This window comes from Pelodiscus sinensis, chromosome 6 (assembly GCF_049634645.1).
Source record: "Pelodiscus sinensis isolate JC-2024 chromosome 6, ASM4963464v1, whole genome shotgun sequence".
Lineage (NCBI taxonomy): Eukaryota > Metazoa > Chordata > Testudines > Trionychidae > Pelodiscus > Pelodiscus sinensis.
In genome coordinates this window covers 70,908,404-70,935,594 of record NC_134716.1, presented here as the reverse complement: position 1 = coordinate 70,935,594, position 27,191 = coordinate 70,908,404, and the positions used below count along the sequence as shown (strand labels likewise).

General features: G+C 41.9%; 1 long non-coding RNA gene across 1 annotated transcript in view; it reads left to right on the top strand.

Moving 5' to 3' along the window:
* Positions 1-101: 101 nt before the first annotated feature.
* LOC112545076 (uncharacterized) overlaps positions 102-27,191 on the top strand; it is a 46,280-nt gene continuing 19,190 nt past the window's right edge. The window contains exons 1-2 of the long non-coding RNA XR_003088486.2: positions 102-330; positions 2,007-2,119. This is a non-coding gene — a long non-coding RNA (uncharacterized LOC112545076). The remainder of the gene's footprint in view (positions 331-2,006; positions 2,120-27,191) is intronic.

Sequence of the window (27,191 nt, the reverse complement as noted above, 5' to 3'; positions counted from 1 at the left end):
GCCCCGCCCGCTCCGGCAGGGACACGCCCAACGGCCCGCCCACTCCGCCTATCGAGCAGCACGGAGCCCCAGCGGGACACGCCCGCTACCCGCGCAGAGCCGCCCCTCGACTAGCCAAGCATGGCCGAGAGGCCGGCGCGAGCTGGGTTCCGCACGGACGGGAGGGGGGGGGGAAGCGCCGAGGCGCTGACGTCAGCAGAGACTTATTTAATCATCTTTGATGTCATTATTGACGTTCCCAGCGACCGGAATTGAGACTCCCACGTGAGCCGCTCCTGCCGTCCGCCCGTGCAGCGAGCGCTGTGACCCCTGCGCGGAGCCATGTGCGGGGTGAGCGGCTGTTGGTCGCCGAGCCGCTCGCCCAGGCGAAGGGGCGGGCTGTGCACGTGCCGCACGCGCCCCGCAGCAGCCCTTCCCCGTGAGCGGTCGTGTGGAAGCGCCTTCCCCGCGCTCCAGCCGCTGCCGCCAGACCCAGCGCACAAGCCCCCGTCGGCACAGCTGCCTGGGCGCTGCCGCGACAGGAGGCGGCTGGGGAGCCGCGCTGGTTTAGGGCTACCCCAACTCTCCCGGCGTTTGTGGTGACTCCCACTCAAACTCGTGTAGCCCGCTTTCCCTGTGACCTCCTTTCAAATCCGATTATCTGGACCCTCTTTACACGCTCCTCCCCCTCTCCCGTGTTGCTGCTGCAGTGTAGAAGGGTATTTGTGAATAACGTGGGTCCTCCTCCCAACCACGGTGCTGTAGCTCGTGTGAAAGAGAGAAAGGCAAATCTCCTTGACGTCACGTATCCATGCTACTGCAACTCTTTGTTGCTTCTTCTCTACAACCTCACAATATCCATTTATCTTCTCAACCTAAGTGCCCAGTGGTCTGGTGGTCTTTCACTAGGAGTACTTTTAGAGGACAACTTCCTAGTCTCCTTAGCTCCCATCTCATCCACCTGCAATCTATCAAACATTTCACCAGCTAATCTGTCTTCTCTCAACTCTGTCCCCTTCTCATCCCTTACACAAGTAGGCTACATCTACACTGGCAGCTTCTTGCATCTACACTGGCATGTGCTTTTGTGCAAGAGATGTACTTTTGCACAAGAGTGTCTATGGCAGCATGGATACTCTCTTGCGCAAGAAAGACTCTGCTGGCCATTTTAGCCATAGGGATTTCTTGCGCAAGAAATTCATGTTGCCTGTCTACACACTGCCCTCTTGCGCAAGAGGGCTTATTCCTTGTGGGGAAAAGAATAACTCTTCCAGAAGAAGTCCTGTTTTCTGATGCTGTACTGTAAATTTACTTGCGCAAGAACACGTGTGCAGTGTAGACACCCGGGAAGTTTTTGGGCAAGAACAGCTGTTCTTGCACAAGAAGCTGCCAGTGTAGACGTAGAAGTATTGTTGTGCCCAGAAAAGCTCATGATACCATCTACATAGTTTGTTAGTCTTTAAGGTGCTACTAGACTATTTGTTGTTTTTTAAGTTTTTCCTGTTAGTCTGTAACTTGGCTACCCCTCTGATGCTTAAATTTGAGATCTGGTCTACATTAGGAAATTAGGAAGGTAGAACTGTTTTGTACAGGGGTATGAAACATCCACATCCCTGAGTGACACAGTTAAATCCTACCAGCCTCCACTGTCAACAGTACCAAGTTGAAGGGAGAATTCTTCCATCAACCTAACTACTTGGTAGATTTATTACAGCGATAGGAGACCTGTTGTAACAAGTGTCTATGATGATGTACCATGTTGGCACAGATGCAGCTGTGGTGTTGTTGCATTTTAAGTATAGACATATACTTAGATTGTTAATTTTGAGGCAGGCGCTGTCTTTCTTTACATGAGTAGCAGCCAGTGGATTGTGGCATTAGTGGAATAAGTTTTAAATGTAGACTCACCCTAAGTATACACCAAATGTTAACTTCTGGGTTTTTTTTTTAAGAACTCAGTCTCTAGCTGCTATGATATTGGAGAAACTTCACATTTTGAGGCTAACTGAGGTTTCATCTATGCTTAGGTACGTTTGTATAGCAGCTGGCGGGGTGCTTCCCATTCCAGGGAGACAAACAAGTGTAATCTTTGCTGAGCTACTATGCTAGCTGCTGCACACAATCCTATCTAACCTCCTGGGTAAGTACTCTGCTGCTTTACACTGTTTTAATTGAAAGGCATCTTCCTCACCCAGTCAAAATAAAATAAACTGTATCTATAGAAGGCAATTAATAACTATAATCATACTAGGGGTTACACTGATATAACTTTATTGGTAAGAAACTCACATCTCTAACTCAAATAGTTATGCCAGTATAACTTTTTGACTGTAAACTGGGCCTGATGCCTAGATAGCTACACTCAGCCTGAAAACCATTAACACATATGCCCAGCGATGATAATTTAAATATAATCTATAAAGAGTTCTGTGCGGACAGAAAATATATATCCATATGAATACCACCAATTTTTTTTATCCACTCTGACCCCAGCTCTGTTGTTCTCTTCATCCCAGCCAACTGATGTGATAAAGTATAACTTACTTATCTGTACCAAGGTTAAAAGGTGTTAGTTGGCTAACATGTCTTTAAAATATGCCTTTTCCCCTAAGGTAGATGGCCCTTAATGTTCTGTTATTGCTGAATCTCCTTCAGCAACAAATTCAACTCTTTGTTCTCCTTTTCAGAGACCTTCATAACATGACTTTCACCACTATTCTGCTCAAACACAGCACATTGCTAATTATGCTTTCTTCTGCACATCCATTGTTCCCTTCTTCCACAAGTGGCTGCACTTTCTTCTAAGCTGCCCCCATCTCTGGACCATCCTTTCTTTGATCCTTCATGTTACACAATCGCCCTACTCAAAATTCTTACTAATATACATTTATTTTTGCTTCTCTTGCCAGTGATAGACCCCATTCTGGGGAGTGGGGAAGAAAGAGAGAGAGACACACATTAATACAATACATATGTGAAACAAAATTGGCTGTATAACATGCAAGTGTTTATCTAATTTAAGTCCCCTCAATCCTGCAAAGACCTCTGTATAGGTATGCCTCTGTGCAGTGCCCAATTGAAAAGTCTGTCTATACACATCTCTTTGCAGAACTGGTTCCCTAGGAAGAATGTAAGCCTTATTGGGACTATCTCACTTAGGCTATGTCTAGACTGCAGGCCTCTTTCAAAAAAAGAGCATCTAGACTACAACCAGTACTTTCGAAAAAGCAAGCCGCTTTTTTGAAAGAGAGCACCCAGGCAGTCTGGATGCTTTCTTTCGAAAAGGCACAGTTTGTGTTACATAGCGCCTTTTTTCGAAAGAGCACTTTTGAAAAAAGGCATTATTCCTCGTAAAACAAGTTTTTCTACGGTTGAAAAAACTGCCACGTAGATTTACTTTCGAAAGAACACAGCAGCAGTCTAGATGCAGGGGAAGTTTTTTCGAAAAAAGGCCACTTTTTTTGAAAAAACCCTAATGTCTAGACACACCCTTAGTGAAAATGCAGAGAGATGTAGGATATAGGTAGTAGACAGCCAGTGGTGTCTTATAAACAATTCAATACATAGGTTTGAAGTCATGGAGTATGTCATAATATATTTAGGTATTGATAATACAGACTACAGATAGAGGAAGAGAGAAAGGGGAGAACACATTGGCGGTGGGGATTTTCCTATCTGTAGGAAACCAGGAAATCTCCCATCCCCCTCAAAAACATATATTCGCTTATTCCAAACATTACTTAGCCTTGCACCCGAGTGGGTATCCCTATCCTCTTCTTTCCTTTTTTCTGTTGCATGTATACTTATTTTCTCCACATTTTGGAACTGTTTACCTCATTTAATGACTTCAAGACTTTTTTGCTGCTTTTCTCATCTCAAACAACTCACTGCAGGTCCCCTGGCAATAAGACAGACACGTTCTGTCCAACCCCCTTTCCTAAGGAAAGCAAAGAAAACCTTGTGTGTGTGCTATAGAGCAGAAAATGAGATTTGATTAGATAGTCAGTGATCTTTATACTGGTGAAAACAAACATATATTTAGCAATTGCAAAAGGAAAACATGTTCTATATATAATCTGTTTTTGTTTGTTAATTTCCCAATCTTAGGAGATGCAGTTCTGTTAATAATCATGAGCAGAAATATAAAGTGTCTGGTCATTTATTCGTTTACTTAGGGCCTGATCCAAATCCCATGTAAAATCAATGAATTTCCATTGATTTCAGTGGACTTTGGATCAGGCCCTGAAAACTCAGTGTGCCTTCTGAATGACAGTGGACAGCTGGGCAAGCTGATGATTGTATCAGAGCATTTTGTTTTGTATTGTTTTGCACAGTGATGCCCAAGCCTGGCCTTTCAAAAGGACCCATGTATTAGGATCTTGCATGGAGTTTCACAGAAGTAAATGGTGTTGTCTACATGTTGTGACAGATCCAAGTCTTCTTGGGGCTTGTTTACACAGGGAAATAGACCAGAATATCTATTGGAGAATAAGATTCCTCAATAGCTATTTAGATCAATTTTCCCATTTAGCTAAGACCTCATTTAGCAAGTTTGGAAGCCATAATTTTACGACTAGCACTGCTTCTGGATTTTTAATCACCATATCTAACCCCCCTCCGAGCAATTCATTTAACTGAAACATGGTGCTTAAAATGTTATTGGTAGCCTTTCTCTTTCAGTTTTGCTAATGCTATTCTAGCTGAACAGGTGTTAGCAATGGTGGAGAATTTTTGAAAAAAAATCCCTATTGTGGACAGAGCTGATGGGACACTGCAAGAGAGTCAAAGTTTTTGTTTGTGGATCTGATTTCAGGATGAGTCTACAGTTTATAGGCTGCAAAATTAGTGCCATCGGGACTCTGGTTTTTTTAACTATACAGGCAGTCCCCGGGTTACGTACAAGATAGGGACTGTAGGTTTGTTCTTAAGTTGAATGTGTATGTAAGTCGGAACTGGTACATATTGTAGGGGAAACTCCAGCCAAACATTTCTCCAGAGCTCAGTTTTATTCTCCCACACCTCACTTCCCTCAGTCCTTTATTCTCAAGTTGAGGTGTCTGCTGAGAAAAGCCGCTCCGCGTCTCCCTGGTCTGCTGGGGGGGGAGGGGGGGGCGAGTGCTAGCTTCGTGTCTCCCTGGTCTGCTGGGGGGAAGCAGCTAGTGCGGGGTTGCCTCACCCTGTTTGTAAGTAGGGATCCGATGTAAGTCGGATCCATGTAACCCGGGGACTGCCTGTACTGTATTGAATTTGTATGTGTTTTATTTGATAATCCACTCTTTTCTTTATACATTTTATTTACTTTAAGTAAGTTTTAAGAGAGAGAATCTAGCAGCCTGGTCTGCACACAAAGGTTATGTCTGTACAGCTTCTGGGAGGCGTAATTCCCAGTGTGGGAGCTGTACAGGAACTAACTCTGCTTGAGCTAATGCCTAAAATAGCAGTGTGATTGCTGCAACAGTTTGGGCTAGTCACCTATGTGCAATCCCACCAAGACTCCTGGGATGTACACTCAGGAATCTACCCAAATTGCTGCCTGTGCTACAGCAGCCACACTATTTTGAGGTCCTTCCTAGCTGCTTCATAGATGGATGCAAAGTTGTACCAGTTTATATAAATATGTGATCCTAAACTAATTTAGTTAAACTGGTGCAGCTTTGTGAGTGGCTTTATATAGGTAGATGAGCACTATGATTTTTATAGTCTTTATTCTCTTTCTAGTAATTGATTTTTTTTTGTAAGATGGTATCATATAGTCACCAGACCAAAGTTAAAAAAATCTACATCCAATTAAAAAAAGGTACAGTACATTTAATTGTTTCTTTCTAAGGCTGTTTTTTATAAATAGAGGGAAATCTATTAGGATATTTCAGGCTTATTTTGGAGTGAGGAGGGGAAAGCATGGTTGACAGGAGGAGGAGGAGGAGTTAGGAGATGTTCTTGTACCTTCTCCCATCTGTTGCCAGTTTCACCCTGAGAGAGTTGCATGCAGTGGGGCAAAGAGCTTTTTAGTAAAAGGGTCAGCAGTTTGGTCACTGAGCATTCCTCCAGCACTTGTGCCTGCATGACAGATTAATGTATATGCAGAAGGATGAGAGAGAGAATGTAGAAAAATATGTGTTCAGAGATGTGATCAGAAATGCAGGATTATACAAATTGCAAATTTAGAAAAAGGAAATTTCTCTTTACAACTTTATTCAATACTAGCATGAGCAGAAAGCTTTTAAAAACTTGCAACATTTTAGTTCTTTTTTTAAAAAGGTGATGAACATGCAATCACAACAATCACAAGGCACTTACGGTTTTTTTGGTTTTCACAATGCTACAGGATTTGATTTACTTTCCTGTCAGTAAGAAACAGGCTATGGTTGCCGTGGTGTCATTGCCACATGGCTACAAATCAGGCTTACTTTGTTTAGTGTACAGACCAGGACAAAGGAGATAGAATCTTGCTTTGGAAAATCCTTTTGTTTGTGGCAAGGGGTCCCCTAAAGTATTTTAGTTCTGAGAGGGAGAGTTTCCATCAGGAGGGTATTGCTAAAGTCCCATTGGTGCAAGAGAGTACAACATCAGGGGCTTCCAAGAGATTGATGGGACCATAATAGGAGACATTAACTACAAAAGAGGTTTTACAATGAAAAGGCTGTTTCAATCCTCCTTCCTTTGAGGTCAATGGCAAAACTCTCACAGACTTTAATTCTAACAGAACCAACCTCTGGTTAGTTAGCTGGACCTGTGCTCATTTAAAAGAAATGTTCCACAATTTTGTGACTTTTGATTAAAGTGGTATTTGCAAGTACTTATTACTGGGCATAGTCATAGGCACAGTCACTAGGAATAGGGGTACAATAATTTTAAGCACTACTTTTTGTTCCCTCCCCCCCCCCATATTTGCCACAGTTAATTTCTCATGTGGGTTTTGTCTACAAACATTTTTTTAATCTGAGTTAATTATTCAGTTTCTTTAAATTAGAAATGCCCAAATCTCAGATGCACTTGGATCTGCCCCTTAATCCTGTGAATTAAGGTTTTGTTTGTTTATGTGAAATTTACGGTAGTCCTTGTTGGGGGGAAAAACTATGAAATAATCTGTGCATGGTTAGGAGGAACAACTGAGTATTACCAGAAAGCTCTCCCTCTTTCTTCATTTGTGCACTGTTTAGTACACTGTGAGAACCTTGTAGCTTAGGAGACAAAAGATGATTCGGGTGTACTTCATAATGCTGGTGGAGTCGGTCAATGATGCTTGCACGTTTTTTGGTGTGGACCAACTTCTGTTAGTGAAAGAGAGCTCTCTTTCTCTTGTCTCTTTCACCAAAAGTCTAGTAGAAGGCACATTAAAAGAGCAGTACGCTATTTAAAATGTAGAATTGTTTTATTTAATCCGAGGGTCCTCAAACTTAATTGCACCATGACCCCCTTTTGACAATAAAAATTACTACACAACCTCTGGGGGGGGGACTGCCTTGGGTTGGGTGGGCCAAAGCTGAAGCCTAAAGGCTTCAGCCACAGGCAGTGGGTCTGTAACCTAAGCCCCACCAGTAGGACTGAAGTCATCAGGCTTTGGCTTCAGCCCCATGTGGTGGGATTGCGGCTTCAGCTTTTAGCTCAAGGCCTCAGCAAGTCTAACACCCAGGCCTGCTGGCAGTGGATGGGGGGGGGGGAGAGGTGGATGGAGGGAGGGAATGAGCAACTGCTCCGGGGCCCACCAACTCAAAAGGGCCTGGGGCTTCCATTTGCCACCACTGTTACAGCAGCAGCAGCGTTTCGTACCCTAGGCCTGTTAAATTGCCACTGGAGCATCACATGGCACACTTCCCTTGGGGGAGTCTAGCCCCAGCTCTGCCCCTTCTGGGGGCATGGAGCTTGGCTAGAGACCTGGAGAATCTGTTGGCCCCATTGCTAACACCAACGCTAGCAATGCCATTACACTGGGGGTGATGACCTATTTTGGATTCCAGACCTGCAGTTTGAGAACCACTGATTTAATCTTATGCAGTGTTATTCTGTTCCTCTAACATTTAAATTTGTAGTTTAGCCTGTGAAAAAACTGCTTAGTGCCAGAAGCCGGAAAATATTTTGTGATTATTTAAACATAATAGCCATCACTTGGATGATTATTTCAGAAGATTCAACAGAATTGTAGAAGAAAGGGTAAATAGCACATGAAATTAAACAGGTCTTTATTCATTCAATTCATCCATTAAATACAATCCTTTGTTTTATGTTGCTTAAAAAAATAGTAGTCTTTGAATGTGGACCTTTGTATATAACAATGTGTTAAATACTATGTCTTAAAATAGCATCATTACCTATGGACATGATAATTGTGTGAAAACCCCTACCTTGCACAGCGTGATATGCCTTCTTTTTTTAGCAGATGTCCTATAGCTCAGAGGCATTTAAAATCCCATTGGATATGGGGAAGTTGCCAAGGTAACCAAGATTTGGATTTAAGAAATAGGAAAAACTAATCAGTAATTTATTTGGAAAATAAGCATGACTAGATTTTGAGTCAATTATATACAATATAATCATAACATGACAATTTGACTTCTAGGAATCAAGACTTCTAACCATGATTATTTGTCAATAAGAATAATTTTTTTTTAGTCAGAATAATTTTTTGTCAGTTGGAATAAATTCATTTAGCTCAGGGATTACATTATCTAGCAATTTTGACTAAATTATTGCTTAACATTTAAACCAGGGGGAATGGATTAAAAGAAACGATAATATATTTAAGACTGGAATGAAAATATAATCAAGTCAATGATAAAGTGAAATAAATATACATAAAGCTTCTGTTGGAAGTTCTGAAAACACAATGAAAGGCTAGTTCAGAAATGATTTTTTTGGTATTTTTGTATTTAGCTTTGTTTTTTTGCCTTTGAGTCTACAAACATATGTTGGCAGGATTGGGGCCCTACTTTTACAAAGGCAAACTAAAGGTAGACATTTCTAAAACATAAACAGTAATAAATATTTGCATCTTGCCTTTAGAGTTAAATTAATCTAGTCATAAATATTAGTAAGCAAGCCATTAATGTTTCTCCCTCTAATCAGAATGTCTTTTTCATGTACCTTAACAGTGATGGTAAAATTATATTATTAACTTATTAAAGAAATCTTCAGTGCAGATGAATGAAAAGGAGATGAAATGTTTAAAAATAAATGTGTTCCATATCTTAATTCTGATTTATTTTTTTCATGGTTGAAGATTATGGCCTGGGTCATCACACAACAAATGTAAAGTGACCTTAAAACAGGGATAGTTAGTCATGGGACTATAACCACAGTGTGGGATGTACACTAATAGTGTAGAGATGGTGTAGGAACTCCTGCATCATGCCTATGGTTGAAACAGAGGTTGTGGTTGGTAAAGAGAGATATCGCCAAGATTTCCCTACATCTTGCTGAACCCCCATTGCTATATTGTCCCAATGGGGGGGATTTATAGTTAGCATACCTTACATTGGTCTTCACACTTTTACTTTATGTTGAAGGAATTATCTGACACACAGCTGGGTCATCACTGGGAATTGCAGAAGTGTTTTTTGAGGTGAGGCTCTGATCTTATGTTATTTTAGTTTTTAATGTGGGAATTTCTGGTGTATGATTTTGTGTTTTTATTAAAAGTGAACTGCAAAATAAAATGATTCTGTCCTTTCATATTTTTGTATAATATATAGACTGGATAAACTTTGATTTTGCTTTTCCTTTATAAATAGTAAAAATGTTAGTCTCAAGAAACTGCAATTTGAGTTGAAGTTGTCCCCCTATAACATATATATGAAAGTGAAGAGGTGCTAATTCAAAAATAGCATAAGACACAACATCTACTATCCTCTCAAGATGTGTCTATGTTAAAATCAGCTGAAGAAAATGAGCATCTTTCTAATATCTTTGGATCTGGCATATGGGGACTAAAGTGAGGCCCCAAAGTATCCAATATTAAAAACAAGTCAAGCAATGTAAAATAAATAAATACATAAATAAAAGAAAATGAACAAATACTAAAATTGGAGGCAGTCTTTCTAAATCCAAAAGGAATAGTCAAGAGCACAGAGCCAAACTTTTACTTTTCATCTTCAAAATAAGAATACACAATCTTAATTATTCTCTGTTTCCTATATACATAAACTTGTTGACTTTTCATAAAGAGCATTATACAAGTTAGAATCTTATTAGAAGACAATAATGATTATTATTATGTAATGTTCTCCGTGGTATTCAGAACGAGAAGGAAAGAAGCAGGTATATTTGTTTTGTTTCCCAGTTCTGGAAAAATATTACAGTGAGGATGTAGTATAAGATGCTAACTAGAAATAGAAGGGTTTTTTTTTTTAACTGTGTGTAAGAGAAGATTGTCTGCAATTGTGTATATTTTTTATTTAGGGAATCTTGGCAGTGTTGCATGTTTTTTCTTCACATTGGGCTTATTTCATATTATTTTGTATATAATTTCATTGTTTTAGATTTTTTTGTATAAATATTCAAAAATTATTACTACAAAGGTTATTTTTTTAAATAATGGATTCCACTTTACTTTTGCATAATTACTATCACATCAACCCTGACATACTTCCCAGAAGTAGAGTTTATTTGTTAAACTGGTTCCTTGTTACAATACAATCAGACTTGTTGTAGTTTCATTATCATTTTCTTTCTGCAGTACAGGTCTTAAAAACCTATCTTGTACTAGAGACTCATTTGACTAATTAGAGGGATATATTGTTCATAACTATAATTTCTTTGAGTCTGCAGCCTGTAATTTATATGTAGTTTAATTTGAAGTAGACATTTGGGTTTCTTCTCTTTTTCTGCACCATTATTAAATATAAAATTGTCCCACAGGTTTAGATACCATTCCTTAAATAGGACCATACCACAGTGTGTTTTCTTTACAAAATAGCCTTGTTTGCTGTTATAGTTATAGTGTTTATTTATCCGATTTGCTATAAATAGCTGTATTCACCCACTCACTCCTATAGCTCCATCACAATAGCACCACTGTTGTTTTAACTTTTGACTATTAGAACTGGGCACTTTATCCCACTCTTAGATAAAGTAATTGCCAAATTATAAAAGGCCTTTCCTTATTTTCTATGGGCATTTTTAAAGATATCTGATTTTGCTGTCCTATATTTTAGAATATCTCTCTTTTCTTCAATTGTAAGGTTTTTTTATTTTGTTGAAGGAATGTTTAAATTTAGACTTAGACTGGAACTGGTGAAAATGGCTAATGTATGTTCATTTGGTTGTGGTTTATGTTTGCTTTGCAAAGTTTATTCATTTGTCCACAACGGTCAAACATGACTTGGAATGATCAGTTGCCAAATTATTTTCCAGGCTTCAGATTTATGCTATTTATTTGAAATGAAGACTTGAGTTTTGGTGGAAAATTCAGTACTTAATGAGAGGCATTGTATTAGATAATTATATTTTTCGGTGTAATTAAAAAATAACAACTATAACTATCAAAGAAAGAGAAATGAAAAGCCATCCATTCCTTTATAAAGAAAATTATGTCTTATGAGGAATAGTAATATAATATACTAAGGGTGAAATTATGACTCCATTGAAATTTATGGGATTTTTGCCATTGACTGAAATGGGACCAGGATTTCGCCATAGGACAACACAGAAAAACACTGGGATCAGGGAAGAGGTTAATGTAATGTGGTGAATGAGGGAAGGGAATTAGAAATATAAAATATGAAAGCAATGTCCAGTACCTAGCACAATGGATTCCTGGCCTGTGACTAGGGCTTCTAAAGTAATAAGTAAAAAAATAATGTGATTTGAGTAAAGACCTGGATCTCATTTCTGCTTCTGCCACTGACCATGGCCAAGAGAAATAACTTCTTTGCATCACATTTTTGCATTTAAAATGGCAATGAGACTGACGTACCCACCTTTGAGATCCTATCATGAAAAAAATTGTACAAATACAAACATTATTTATTATGGAATTTGTTTATCTGTAAAAATGGTAATGTAAAGAGCTATAACACAGATGAACTTGAAGAGATTAACAGGTTAGACTATATTGCATTAATAAATTTGGGACTGATCCTGCAAACCTTCTTACATGAATAATATTTACTTATGGGGCTAGTTTCATTGCTAGAAATCTAGGGAATGCGTCCTCTCTTCCGCTTTTTTTTGTGGAAGAGTAGATGAACTCTTTCAAAAGCTTTATCTTCCTCCTCCCACGAGGAAGAAGGGCTCTTTTGAAAGAAGAGGCTTTTCCGAAATTTGGCCCAGTTTAGACGGGCCAAATTTCAGAAAAGCTTCTTCCGAAAAAACTATTGGAAAAAGGTACGCAAATTGCAGAGTGCAATTTGCATACCTTTTTCCGATAGATCATTGTAGTGTAGACATAGCCTAAGAGAATGAATGAGGGACTATTCAGCCTTTGTAGAAGGACCTTATGGCAACAAAACTTATGAGAAATAGTGAAAGAACTTCAGATTTCTTACAGGTATTGTCCTATTGCAACCCAGGTTCCTGCCATCTCTTTAAATAACTCCCTGCTGACTTTTGCTGCAGCTCAGCCAGCTTTTGCAGGAGCTGTGCACCAGGGAGAACCCACTTGTTTTCACCGCTGCTAATGAATGAGATTTACTACACAGGGAGGGGCTGGATTTTCAAGAACAGACCTAGATTTTCATGAGAGACTTTAGGCGTCACATAATTTAAAGAAACTATTGCCTTGTTATGGTTGAAGTTAGGGTTCTGAGCCTTGGAGACACAGCCTTCCAGAGTCTCTCAGCAAGAGCTGATCTATTTAATTACATCACTAAGGCCTTTGTAAATTTATCTGAATTTAAGAAATGATTATAAATATTTCCTTTATACCTCAGAGCTTCAAAGCTTATCCTATTAAGAAAAAGTAGCTAATTGGTGGATAGTTTATTTATATCATTCTAGGCCTTGTAGTACTAGTCATGGTCACTGCACCAATCAAACGAGAGAGCATCAAAATTGGTGGGTAGCCCAAGTGACTAAGAATGTTAGCCCATAGCTAAGAAAGTTAAAGAAAATCAAACAAGGGGTTCTGTCTGATTGCTCCTCCTTCTTCAGCATCCGGCAACAAATTCCCCATGCTGGACCCATTAGACTCCAACATATCCGTTAGGGATGTGCAGGATGATAATACAGAAAAGGTCTTCTACAAAAATGACAAGCTTGCAAATGAGCAGTTGAGAGTCACCATTTATGAATTTTACATTTCCAGAACATCCATAGAATGAATCTCATGGCTACAGTCCGATAAAGTAGTTCCCTATGGAATCTCACTAGCTTCTTTCTAAGTCAATTATTGCCATCTAAACCCTTAATGACTTTGCTCAGGATTTCATTAAATTAGAAGCAAATTTAATTAGCTGGTTGGTGTTACCAGGAGGGCCCTGTAGTTCTGTCTGGATTAAAGATTTCACTGATAAGATGAAATTGATGTCTCCACCTTTCAAGGGCACCTGGCATTTAAGGGACATAAATGCTGCTAGACTCTGTTCAAAATGAATTATCAGAATACAGAGTCAGACTTTTAGAAGATGCCTTCTCTATCTCTTTATAGTTCCTTTGGGCACTCATGGCCTAATTTGTCAATGTAAAGTGTCCTGTAAGGGACAGTCAAAACTCAGTCCTCCTCCAAGTTCTTTTCATAAGTCAGGATAAGATGCTCAACTATCCACTCAGTTCAAGCAGACGGGTAACACAATCCACTTCTTCCTCCAGCTCATTCTTAACAGGAGGTAGGAGGTTCAGAGTCAGTACAGAATGGGTGGTTTCTTTTTTACATCAGGAAAGTGTTGTTTTCTTTCTGAAAGCATTCCCTTCTCTCCCCTATTGCTCCTAGCCCCAGAATAATCTCCTTCTGCAATAAAGGTTTTCTTCCTAGGTATTCAACATCTCCTAAAATAGTGCTTTAGAGAGAACTTTGAGAGCAAGAATTTATTATTGTTTATTCCAGATCTATTAGATTTGAAATGGCTGGACTAGTTAATATATATTTCAAGTAAATATGGTAAAGAGGCTCAGCCTTGTGGGCTATATAAAATGTGTGTGGGGGGGTTCAGATTAAATGTGCTATGATTTTTCAGTGAAGAGGAGGGTAGCCTCTTCTTATGAGAAAATGAGAGGAAGTGGCCCCTTCCCTCAGAGGAATGGAAGTTACAGAGGCTAAGAGGGATGTGGAGGGACAGAGGCAGGCAGAAGCAAGCCTAAGAGAGTCCTACAGTGAACTGAGAAAGGCAGGGGATGGGGAATGGGGGGAAAAAGGAAACCAGCCTGGGAAAAAGAAAACAAACTGAGAATATGTGAAGAGATTGAGATTCAGCAGGACAGGGAGACATGCAGAAGAGAGTCCATTTAATTTAAGGCTGGCTGGTCAGGTCAGTCCATGTTTGATGGTGTGTTCCTGAGCATCTTTTTCTGTTTGTTCCTGATCATTGGTTTTGGGCATCTCCTACCATTGATCTATGTGGGTCTGGTCTAATGTGCATCCCTTCAAACAAGTTGTCACTGGAGTTGAGTCCATATCTTCAGGAACACACAGGAAGTGTGTGAGCATCATGGTATTAGACAGAATTCAGTGTGATACCTGGCGAAAGCAGAAACTTGAACTAAATTAAACTAATAATAAAAACCTGTAGTGGGTAACCTCCCTGGACAGTCAGTAATGGATTTTAAAATAGCAGGTAACACACACAGAGTGTACAAGGGTGCATGATTTGTAGTAGTTTGTTTTCTGACCAGCAGTATTTTTCAGGCCTTGCATGTGGTTGGGTAAATAGTTCTGTAGGAGTGTGCAACAGTGGCAGCTCCCAACAGAGGGAAAAAGTTAGCAGGGAGCAAATTGGAAGATCTGAGTTTCTGCAACTGCCCAACCCAGCCCAGTGGTTCAGGGCCAAGTGCAATACTCAAATGTAGATCCTTTGCCTGCTGTGTGTTCTCAGCTTGCCCCTACACTGATTGTGTATATAAATATTTATTTCTAGTCTTTCCTATGGTGCTTATCACCACAATAACATAGCTGTTCACTAATATGGATGAATTTATTCTCAACATACTTATGGGATGAAGTATAGTTAATATCACCATTATACAGGTGAGGAACTGAGGCACAAAGAAATTAATTGATTTCCCCAAGGTCATTTATGGCAGAACTGGAAAAAGAACCCTCGGTTTTTCTAAATCTTACTCCAGGGCCTTTATTTACAAGACCATCTTTCTGCCCTGTAAGGCAGGGGTGGGGAACCACAGGCCTGGGGGGCTGGATGGGGCTCCCGGCTTACCTTGATCCAGCCCTGAGGGCTCAGGGCATCCCCCACAGCACTGTGGAGAGCTCGTGCTGACACTCAAGCACCCCTGCTGCCCCACTGCAGGGCTGGAGTACACAAGGGCCCCCTTAGGCTCTGGTGTGGGTGGGGAATGTGGTGTCTTCCCCTTTCTCAGTCAGGGACCACATCAGTGAGGGTTTTTTGTTTTTGTTTTGTTTCTCACTTGTGTGCGGACCCCTTCAGAACTTGATGATAAAAGGAAACAAACAGCTGAACCACAATTCATTTGCAAATTCAATCCAATCCATTTAGGTCCGAATAAAGATTTAAACTGGTTAATGCACTACAAAGGAAACTCTTGATACTCACATATCCCCATTAGCTGCAGTGAATGAGCCACATCCACCTTGCCTTGATTAGCCTCATAAATACATAATTAACTTTTTTCTTTTGCTGTACTATATTATACACACACACATCCCTGCCTTTGTAATTTCCACTCTATTTCATCTGATGAAGTGTATTTTACCCACAAAAGCTTATGCCCTGATAAATCTGTTAATTTCTAAGGTGCCACAGGACTCCTCGTTGTTTTAACATATTATATAGTATAGGTCAAAACTCTCTTAACCAGGATTCTCTGGTTCACCAACATCCATGGTTCAGCACAGATGTTGGAGGACCAGAGAGTCCCAGTGAAGGGCCAGTGGCACAGATCCCTGTGGGGCTGGCAGGGCAGTGGGCTGTCTACAGTGAGCTGATAGTGCAGCTGTCCAGTGTGGTTGGGAGAACTTGTGCAAAGCTGCCTGGCAGGGTTGGGAGCCGTGGTGGGGGTTTCTGAAGCCCCAGTGCGGTGCATATGGCTGCTCAGCAGGTCCTGGAGCTGCATCACAGTGTGTGCGGCTGCCCTGCAGGACTTAGACCCCCAGTGCAGCGCACATGGCTGCCCTACAGGGCCCGGAACTATGGCAGCGATGGTTGCTCAGTGGGGTCAGCAGGGCCAGCAGGAGGTGGGGAGCTAGCAGGAAGGCCAGCAGGCAGGTTGGGGGCATCAGTGGAAGGGGTCCAGAAATGACCTCCTCTAGTCTGGCATAATCCTTCACCTGGGACTGGTTAGGTCCTGAGGGTGCTGAACCAAGGAGGTCCAACCTGTAGTCTGAATACAGCAATAGATATAGCTATATTTCCTTATTTAGAGGGTTATATTTAGTTATTGCTGGTGCTGCAGTGATACACTTAGTAGTAAGTTACAGTGGGTGTGTATAATATATTTTCAAATAATTTTAATTATATATATTTTTCATCTTTTTAATGTTATTGTAGGTAAATGGAATCTAGTTACATTTGTTCCGGTTTAAATAAAATCTCTGTTATATTTTTTTGGCAACTACTTATATATTCTTGTCTACCATTAAATAACCTTTTATCGTAATATAATGCCTCCAGCTCTCACCTGTCAAATAAATTACACCACTGTTACTAAATCTTGGTTGGTGGTTTGGGGATGTGGTGATCCTTGGAAATATTTCAAGTTATAACACAATAACCTTACTGTGAGAAGTCTGTTTAGAAGAAGTTAGAATTAGACTCTCTTAAATCCACTGTAGACCTTGACTTCATTACACCAGTTCAGCATTACAACATTGTAAACTCTTGGCATGCTGATAAAATACCTTGTACCACCATACATTTTTTGTATCCATGCACAGGTGATGTTTACACTACTGTTTGAATTTTTAGGATAAATTTCACCACCTGCTTAATCTGCATCATTACCAAACTAGCAATAAATGCCATTTTGAAGCTGCAAAGGTTCCTTTAGTTATTCCAATGGAATTCCATAAGAATCCTGCAAACTATTCAGGCACATTTCTGTTATCTCAGTGTATCGCTTGTCAGCCTATTTACTCATGCTGACTCTGGAGCAGCTGAGGCAGTACTTGTCTGGTCTTAGTTTTATTCCCCTCATTTCCCTTGTGGTGGGTTATGCCCCCATTCCAATCAGAACAAGGCTAACAAGCTTTGGGCTCAATCCTGTCTCCTGCATGGCTCCTGTCTCATTGTTTTATTGCCAAAAGACAGGTTTTGGTGACAAAACTTGGTAGTGTCTACAAAATCTTAGTTTGATGAATTTTTCCATTGACCTAGCTATTTCCTCTTGAGGAGTTAAATTTTGTAGAGCAATGGAAGGACCCCTCCTATTGGTGTCAGGCCCACTGATGGGGGGGTGGTGGTAAAAGAAACCTGTCTCTCCACCGCTACTGTCATGGCAACGGCCAGAGCCTCAGGCCCTTTAAAATTGGTGCCAACTGACTCAGAGCCAGCAAGGGTGAAGGGAGTCGCAGGGCCATTCAGACAGTGCTGGGGGCTGGCTGTCCAAGGCCCTCCTCCTTTAAAGAGCATGGAGATGGGCCCACCTCTGCATGGCCCAGGGGCCTGGTGATTCTGTTGCCTCCCCTGATTGGTGTAAGTATGCTTGACATGCTATGGCATCTGCACGGATAACCAGGGAAAAGAGGGCATGAAAAGATTGTTTGCTGTTGGTTTCAAGTGGGGGGGAGGGAGGTGATGAGTGCATTATGGGATGCTGATGACATGTATCCACCCACTGCACTGTCTCTGTCTTTTCAGGCACTGGGAGCCTAACCCAGAATGCAAAAGAAAGGCAGAAACTATGGGATAGCTACCCACAGTTCATTGCTGTCAGTGTTGACATTAGCCACCGTACCAGGTATGCACTAAGTCAAACTCTTGTGCATAGCGGGGACATGCACCTTTGACTTTACCAAATTGGGTGCTAAAATTGACATTAGTAAATTTGACCTTATATCGTAGTGTAGGTAAAGTCTAAAGATGGAATGTCAGATTCTGGCTTCAATTTTCTGACTTCTGGGCTTAATGTAAGGCTTTTGTGACTATTTCCATTGCGTTAGTCACTTTGAAGATTTTAATTGATTTCTCACTCATCATAAGTGTAGTTTAATCTCCTTGGGCAGGTATTGAAAATAGTAATTCGCACAACTTCCTTGCTATATCAGTGTTTTTATTGGCTTTTTTAAAGGCTAGTATTTCTTTTAGCCTCTTTTTGCATACATAGTTTTGAAACATACTGTGATTTATTCCAGCTCTTTATGATGTATTGGATCACAATATATGTAGCTGCTTCTGCCACTAAATGAACACTTGAAAAGTATTCTTTCAGTTTGCCTCAGAGTATACATGAGAGATAAATAGCAGCTGCACTGTAGGCTGATGAATGATTAAACCACAGTGAATTTTATTGCAACTAATCATATCTGACTATAACCTGAAGTAAATTATTTTATTTTTATATCTTTAAAAATAGTATGTGGCCAGTCAGGGAAATTTTTATATCAGTGATTTTTTTAGTTTTGTGGCAAGGACCTTTACATATGTAAATGACAACTTTGGGCTAGACTGTGCTTGGCCCATTTGTGAATACATGGGGGAGCTTTCTTCGCTAGCACCTTCTGCATAATGCCTGTGATTAGATGACATGAACAGTGGGGAAATCACCAGTATCTCTTCTAACCTGGAGAAATCCCCCAGCAATCTCAATAATCCTGATTTAGAGAGTGCTGAAGGAAGGCAGAAAATGGGGTGTAACTAAAGTGCACGTCCCTCAATCAGTCTTCAGCTGGTAGGGTGAATGGTTCCTTAAAACTGCTACCAACCTGCATAAGTTAGAGCAGGCCCTTGATTAGTGTAGCTAAGGGTGAGGCAGGGTATTGCAAAGAACTGGGGAGCTGTAACTGGCTCCCTGGCAACCTTTCCTCCCTGCTGTACTGAGCAGATGTCAGAACAGCAGAGAAATTTGATCCTAGTTCTTTTCTTATTCCTGCCTCAAGATGCTTTTGGTATTTCTGTTTAGGAATTTCTGCTTTGTTTGAGAGCAACATCTTGCTTCATCACTGTTTGGCAGAATACAGTAACAGCTCAGGCTGCAGGACCATTCATTGTTTTTTAAGTTTTTTCAGGTGAGACAGAGAATGAAAACTGTATTGCAGTTATGTATATTCAAGAACATAAACAACCAAGCATTCCAGTTTTGCGTGTGTGCTGTGACTCAGACTCTACGGGGATGGAACCCCATAGTACTTGCTTTCATTTCATTCCCACTTTATATCATTTCCTCACATTACTTCGACTGCCGAGAGTTTCTAGATGAGTTCCCAACTGCTTTCTAATCTGAAAATAACTATTCAATTTAAAAAAAACCAGCAAATGGTCTGGTAGCACTTTATAGACTAACAAAACATGTAGATGGTATCATGAGCTTTCGTGGGCACAGTGCACTTCTTCAGATCACCGGAGTTAATACAAGTCTTCCTTTTTTGGACGTGTTGCAGTTATGCTTGCTTTAAAGTGTAACAGCACAACATACCTAAATATCCAAAAAGCAGGCTCTCTGCTGGTAGAATAAAGTGATTTTGACTTGTTTTGAGCTCGGTATCTGGTATTAGCTCGCACTGCTGTTTTCCAGCTGAAATAACACAACACACTAGTGCCATTTGACCACTTTTTATCACTGTAAGAATTTACAACAATCAGGACTATCATTTGGTCTCCAACTAAAATCTATATATAACAATATCTCTGCTATGTAGAGTGTCTAGTGCTGAAGTATCTAGGTGCTAAATTCTCCCAGAAATGGGAGTAGATTAAAATACCTTTAAATTGTATGAAAGATTATATGCATGATTGTATGGTGTTTTCTATCATTCTAAAATTAATTGGAAACAAATTATTATAGTTTATTATAGCTCTCGCTGTGCACTTACTCATTGGGCTACTTCAAAGATCATTGTTTGATCTGAGTCAGAAGAATATAATTCATGAAGGTATTATTCCATGATTGTATGGTAATTTAATCTATGGGACGGACTGATTCAAAAGTGAAAGTCCCAGTTTATATGGACTGTTGTGCGGTGTCATTCCTGTTTTCACAACTATGTAGATTTGCGCAATAAACCTGCAGAAGGCATAAGATAGTTCTCTATGCTTATTCCATATATTACACTTAACTTTGCCAAGCACTTTTCTCCAAGAGCATGTCTACTCTGCAGGACAAAAGTTGAATTAAGATATGTAACTTCAGCTGCACCAATTGTGTAGCTGAAGTCGAAATAGCTTAATTCGGCTTTTGGCACTTTCTACACAGCAGGAATTCGAAGGAAGAACACTCGTCCTTCGACTTCCCTTACTTTTGTGAAATGAGGGTTAAAGGAATCGGAGTAAGAAGTCCTCCATCTCAACATTATTTGGAAAGAACAGTTTGCTGTGTAGACACACACTATGCGTATGTCTACACTGCAAAGTTAATTTGAAATAACAGCTGTTATTTCAAATTAACTTTAATAGCGCCTATACATGCAAACCACTATTTCAAAATTAATTCAAAATAGCGGAGCGCTTAATTCGAATTTGGTAAACCTCATTCTACAAGGAGTAACGCCAAATTTGAAATAGCTATTTTGAATTAAGAGCTGTGGAATAGTTCTCCATGCAGACATTGGTATTCTGGTGTAAAATTACCTTTTTTTTTCAATTTAGTTTGTTACCTGGGGAGGAGTTAAATCTAAACAATAACAACAAAGCCATCATAGTAGAATAAGTGTTCACACAGGACAGGTAACTGTGTGTGTTAGAAATATCAGGAACATCAAGTCTGGTCTCTTCTGTTTTGTTGAAGGACTCTTAGGGGGCATCTAAGATGTACACAGTGTGCTTTTATAGTGTAATTTAAAGGGATATGAGGGTAAGACTAACAAAAATGTTCTCTAACCATATATTAGGCTCTGAAGTTAAATAGTTGTTAACGGAAGCAAAGAGAGAGATTCAAGCAGTCTAGCTAAGAATTCCCTCCCCTCTTAATTTCTGAGATATTAGTGATATCATAATTTTATTAGTTTTCCAGTTAAATATTTTACCTGGGTAGACAAGAACTTCTTTCTTTCTTCCTTCCTAAAGAAGCAACATAGACATTGGATATAAGCCTCCCCCACTTTTTGCCGGTAATATTTGAAGGTGCACAGTACATTACAGATTTAGTTCTTTCTGGTCAACCTTGGGATCACTGATAGTTTGGGTTCCAATTACAGTATGTCAGCTGATCCATCAGAATTTCTAAACAGCATGATAAATAAACTATTCTTGTGCGTTAATTTTTCATCCCTAATCATGTTATATTCTTTGTGTGCAAACTTAGTTCTATCAAATGCTACTCACATCATTCGGAAAGCAGTGGAGGTGTCCCGTGTTTTGTTTGCCAGTGGGAAGGAAGGTTCTCCAGCAGGACCATTATATCATGTATTACCGATAGCTATTTTAAACTGACAAAGACGAAGGAGGCATTACTTTAAAAAACTGTAATATATAGTTCTTGGAGAGAGCTGTTCCTGGGGAAAGACAGAAGAGTAGTTTCGAGTCAAGAAGCCTGACCTCAGTTATTATAAGGCTTGTTAGTGCCATGAAGCCAGTGTAGCAGTGGGCTGAAATAGTTCCTGGGAATGTTCTCTATCCAGAGTCCTCAATGTAGGGGAGAGATCGGAGAAAACATCCACTCAGTGTGCAGCAGCAGTCAAAAAATCAAATAGAATGTTAGGAATAATTAAAAATGGGACAGAGAATAAGACAGAATATCTTATTGTCTCTATGTCAGCGTTTCCCAAACTATGGGCTGTGGCCCGGTACTGTGCCGTGGGAAAAAAATACTGGGCCTCAGCATGGCTGCCGGGAGGGGAGCAGAGCAGAGCGGGTTGGGAGGAGGGGCGGAGGAACCAGCCGCCGGGAAGCAGTGCTGGGGGCAGCAGGGCTATCCCGGTGGAGATCCGGGCAGGTGGCGAAAGCAGGACTGGGAGCGGCGGGTCTGTCCCGCAGAGATCTGGGCGGGCGGGCAGCGAAAGCAGGGCTGGGGGCAGCGGGGCTGCCCTGCGGAGATGCGGGTGGCAAAAGCAGGACTGGGGGAGTGGGGCTGTCCCGTGGAGATCTGGGCATGTGGGTGGGCAGGCAGGCGGGCGGTGGAAGCAGGGTTGGGGGTAGCAGGGCTGTCCTGCAGAAATGGGGGGAGGCAGGCGGGTGGGCAGCAGAAGCAGGGTTGGGGGTAGCGGGGCTGTCTGGCGGTGGAGATCGGAGAGGGCAGGCAGCAGAACCAGGGCTGCACAGAGGGAGGGGAAGTTGGCCAGGGGAGATCAGAAGGAGGGGAACGGGAGAATCAGCTGCCGGAAGCAGGGCTGGATGGGGGCAGCGGGGCTGGGGAGGGGGGGGTTGTCGGGATAGCGGGGAGATTGGTGGTGGGTGGTGGGGGGAACCCTCCACTGGAAGCAGGGCTGGACTGGGGAGATCAGGAAGAGAAAGCGTGGGGAGCGGGACTGACCTGGGCACATGCAGACCCTTGCAGACCAGTGAATCTGCCCGCGGATTCCATTTTGCCCCCTTTCCCCCACATACCCTCCCTGGGTAGCTGCGAACTGCCTGGCAGGTAGACACACTCAGACAGCGTGAGCACATCTACCAGCCAGGCAGCTAAGGACTAATACACCTAATTATAATAAAACGTACCTAATTAGAAAATACCAGGCATTTTATATGTCTGGTAATTTCTCCATTTCTTTCCCAGACAAAACCTTCAAATACCGGACTGTCCAGTACAAAACCGGACACTTGGCAACCCTACCCTTCCTTGCACCCTCCCTCTTAGCCAGATACTTTACCTCCAATCTGCTCCTGCTCCTGCTCCCGCCTCCTGAAGGGCTCATGTGGCACCAGGTCCCCCAAGCCCTGGCCCAGGCTGCACGGAGGATGCAGCCGAGTGAAACACTGAAAATGTATTCATTTTTCATTCTTTTTTTATATGCGTTTATATTTTTGGGCTGTAAAAGACAGTACTGAAAAAAAACGGGTTCCAACTAAAGTAAAAAGTTTGGGAAACCCTCATCTAGCCAGCTTTCTGTCCATCTTACTGTCCATTTATCCAATCCATATTCCCTTAACTTGCTGGCAAAAATATTGTGGGTGACCATATCAAAAGCTTTGCTAACGCTGGTACTAGGGGCTTTGGGAGGACCAGAAACAACTTATTTGAATATTAAACATTTGCTTATTGAATATGCACATATGCAAATGAATGTTACCGGTCCTCCAAAAGCTCGTGAATGGATTTACTGGTCCCCGTATCAAAAAGTTTGGGAACCCCTGTTCTATGTAAACCCATGGCACACCCACATCTTGAATATTATAGATATGGTCGCCTCATCTCAACAAAGATATATTAGCATTGAAAAAGGTTCAGAAAAGAGCAACAAAATTATTAGGGGTTTGGAACGGGTGCCATTCAAAGAGAGATTAAAAAGACTGGGACATTTCAGTTTAGAAAAGAGGAAACTAATGAGGAATATGATAAAGGTCTATAAAATCATGACAGGTATGGAAAAAGTGAATAAGGAAAAATTATTTACTTGTTTCCTTAACATAAGAACTAGGGGTCACCAAATGAAATTAATAGGTAGCAGTTTTAAAACAGAAGAAAAATTTCCTTCACGCAGCACACAGTCAACCTGTGGAACTCCTTGCCATAGGATGTTGTGAAGACCAAGATTTTAACCAAGTTCAAGAAAGAACTAGATAAATTCATGGAGGTTAGGTACATCGATACTTATTAGCCACAATGGGTAGGAATTGTGTCTGTTTGTCAGGGGCTGGAAATGGATGACTGGAGAGGGATCACTTGATAATTCCCTGTTCTATTCACTCCCTCTGGGGCATCTGACGTTGGCCACTGTTGGAAGACATGATACTGGGCTAGATGGACCTTTGGTCTGACTCAGTATGGCCGTTCTTATAATGTGGGTAGAATTCATTGCCTCACAGAGTCCTTAGGGAGCCATGGGTATAGGTTGTTAACTAGAGACTCCTCTGACATTGGGCCATCAAGTGTCCATAGCTTCAGAATATGAAACCACCTTTTCCCCCACCCCTGCTCCATGTGCAAGAAAAAAGTAACCAAGAATGAGACCCTAAGTTTCTGCATTCCAAGAGTTCCAGTGAAGGATTCTGTGCTTTGATGGAAAAAGTTTAGTGCAGCTGCCTTAAATCTTTTAAGTTATTTTGACACTCTAGATCCATTTCTCCTATCAGAGTAGAGCACATGAAAGAAGTGATTAACTGATGTTAGTAATTTCTATTGCATTTCAAGGCCTAGATTGTCCAGTATGGTTTGGGGATTTTCTAGTAATTTCTATAATGCTATTTTGTTACTTAGGGAGAAGGGAGTATTTTCCTCACTTTCCTTTTCTAGAAATACTCACTTGTTACTGGTGTATATACTGGAAGCTGCTGCTGGCTTTAGTGTTAGTTTGTTTTTTAAACTAGTTGTCAAGGGTACTTAGAGGCTGAATGAGAATAAGCACCTTTTTTTACTTTGACTTCTAAATTAAAGTAAATGAATAAATGATAATGCTAGCAGATTGTGAGTATGGCACTGACTGGTGATTGTACTTCAAACTTGGGGTGAGCAAAACATTTTAAGATGTAAGAAAACAGCCACCCCAGGGACCCAGTCCAGCTAAGCATTTATGTCATTTAAGGCAGGTGAGCAGTCTCGTTGAGTTCAGGGAATATGCTATTGCCGTGGTCCCGCGGGGGCATTTCAATGCGCCCGCCAGGTGCTCGAGGTGGCCTGGCCCCGGGCACATGGCGCACGGGCGCTTGCAGGAGGAGCGCCAGGCGTGTGGCACTCGGGCGGGGGGGGGAGTGCCGGCCCCGGGCGCGCGGCACTCGGCGGGAGGGGGGGAGCGCCGGGCACGCAGCACTCGGCGGGAGGGGGAGAGCGCCGGGCGCGCGGCACTCGGTGGGAGGGGGGGGAGTGCCGGCCCCGGGCGCGCGGCACTCGGCGAGGGCGGGGGAGCGCCGGGCGCGTGGCACTCGGCAGGGGGGGGAGGAGCGCCGGCCCCGGGCGCGCGGCACTCGGCAGTGGGGGGGGCAGGAGCGCTGGCCCCGGGCGCGTGGCTATGGGGGGGGCCCCGCCCCCGGGCGCGCTAGTGTCCCCGCCCCCTGGCGCCCGGCGGGCAAACGGCCACACCCCCTGGCGCCCGACAACCTCAAAAGGTTGGGGACCACTGTGCTATTGAGTACCTGTATGTGCTTAAACGTTTTGCTGGATCAGGGTTCAAGATGTGTTCAGAATAAAGAAAAGTGATAGAAATGTAGCCGTGTTAGTCTGGTGTAGCTGAAACAAAATACAGGACTATGTAGCACTTTAAAGACTAACAAGACAGACCCAAGAATATCAACAATAGAGCACCACTTGTCATCACCTACAGCCCCCAACTTAAACCTGTGCAACACATTATCAATAAACAACAGCCTATACTGGAACAGGATACTAAACTCCAAGAGGCTCTGGGAGACAGACCCATAGTCTCCTATAGACAACCAGCTAACCTCAAGATGATTCTTACCAACAACCACAGGACATACCACACTAATACCAACCCTGGTACCTTCCCTTGCAACAAACCCCGTTGCCAGCTTTGTCCACATATTCGCTCTGCTGATACCATTATTGGACCTAACCAAGTGAGTTATAAGATCAAGAATACATATTCCTGCGCATCCAGAAATATAATTTATGCTATCGTGCTGAAAGTGTCCATCTGCTTTGTACATTGGACAAACCTCTCAGACACTTCGCCAAAGGATCAATGCCCACAAAACAGATATTAGACAGGATCACAAAATAAAAACAGTTTCTTGCCATTTCAACCAGAAAGAACACTGTCTCAACGACTTAATTACCTGCATCTTGCTGCAGAAGCCTTTTAAATCTTCACTTGAAAGGGAATCCTCTGAACTGTCATTCATGCTAAAATTCGACACTACGCGTCGGTCTCAACAAAGACGCTAACTATCTTACCCATTACCAAGATAGCTTCCCCAATTATCACCTCTAATACCATTAGCTCACAGACATTTACCTTTTCCCACCTCTAATACCATTAGCTCAGAGACATTTTCCTTCCCCCCGCATCCCCTTTTGTTCTGAAATGTGATTTGTCCTTTTCATATGTGTTCATTTTTTGTATGAAAAAAATGTATCATTTTTTTAAATTGTATCCTTTGGTATATATGGTTGTGACTATTTTCTTCCACTATTTGATCTGAGGAAGTGGGTCTGGCCCACAAAAGCTCATAATCTAATAAACCATCTAGTTAGTCTTTAAAATGCTACATAGTCCTGTATTTTGTTTCATTCTGTATTTTGTTATTCTTCAGAACAGAAGACAAGTAGGAAGGTACCATTTGGCACAGAGCTTAAAGCAGGGGTCTCAAACTCCCAGCCCATAGACCAGTCCTAGCCAGAGCAATTGTGCAATCTGGCCCAGGACTCCTGGGGACTTTCCATTACCAGCCCTCAAGCCCCACCCTGGTCCTGCCATTGCCTTGCCTTCTACCTTTCATGGCACCCTGTCCCTTGAGCATGTGGCTTTGGGGAATCACAAGGGAAGCCTGGCACCATGCAGCAGCTGCGTGTACAAACACACACGGTTCTGGGCAGGTACATTTGCTCCACTTCCCAGCAGCGGCAGGCCCTCCCTCCAGTAATCCCCAAAGTCATGTGCTTGGGGAACAGGGTGCCGCGGGGGGAGGAGCAGGAGGGCAATGGCTGGAAGGGATATGACTCTTGGATCTTGGTAATGGACAGCCGTGCCCAACTCACCAGGGTTGTGTCCAGACTCGGGTTTTTTCGAAAAACCTTCACCTGCGTGTAGACTGCAGCTGCGTTCTTTCGAAATTAAATCGAAAGAACGCGGCTTTTCTTTCGACGGCGGTAAACCTCATTGCACGAGGAAGAACGCATTTTTCGACGGAGATCTGTCGAAAATAAGTGAGTGTGGATGCGGGGAG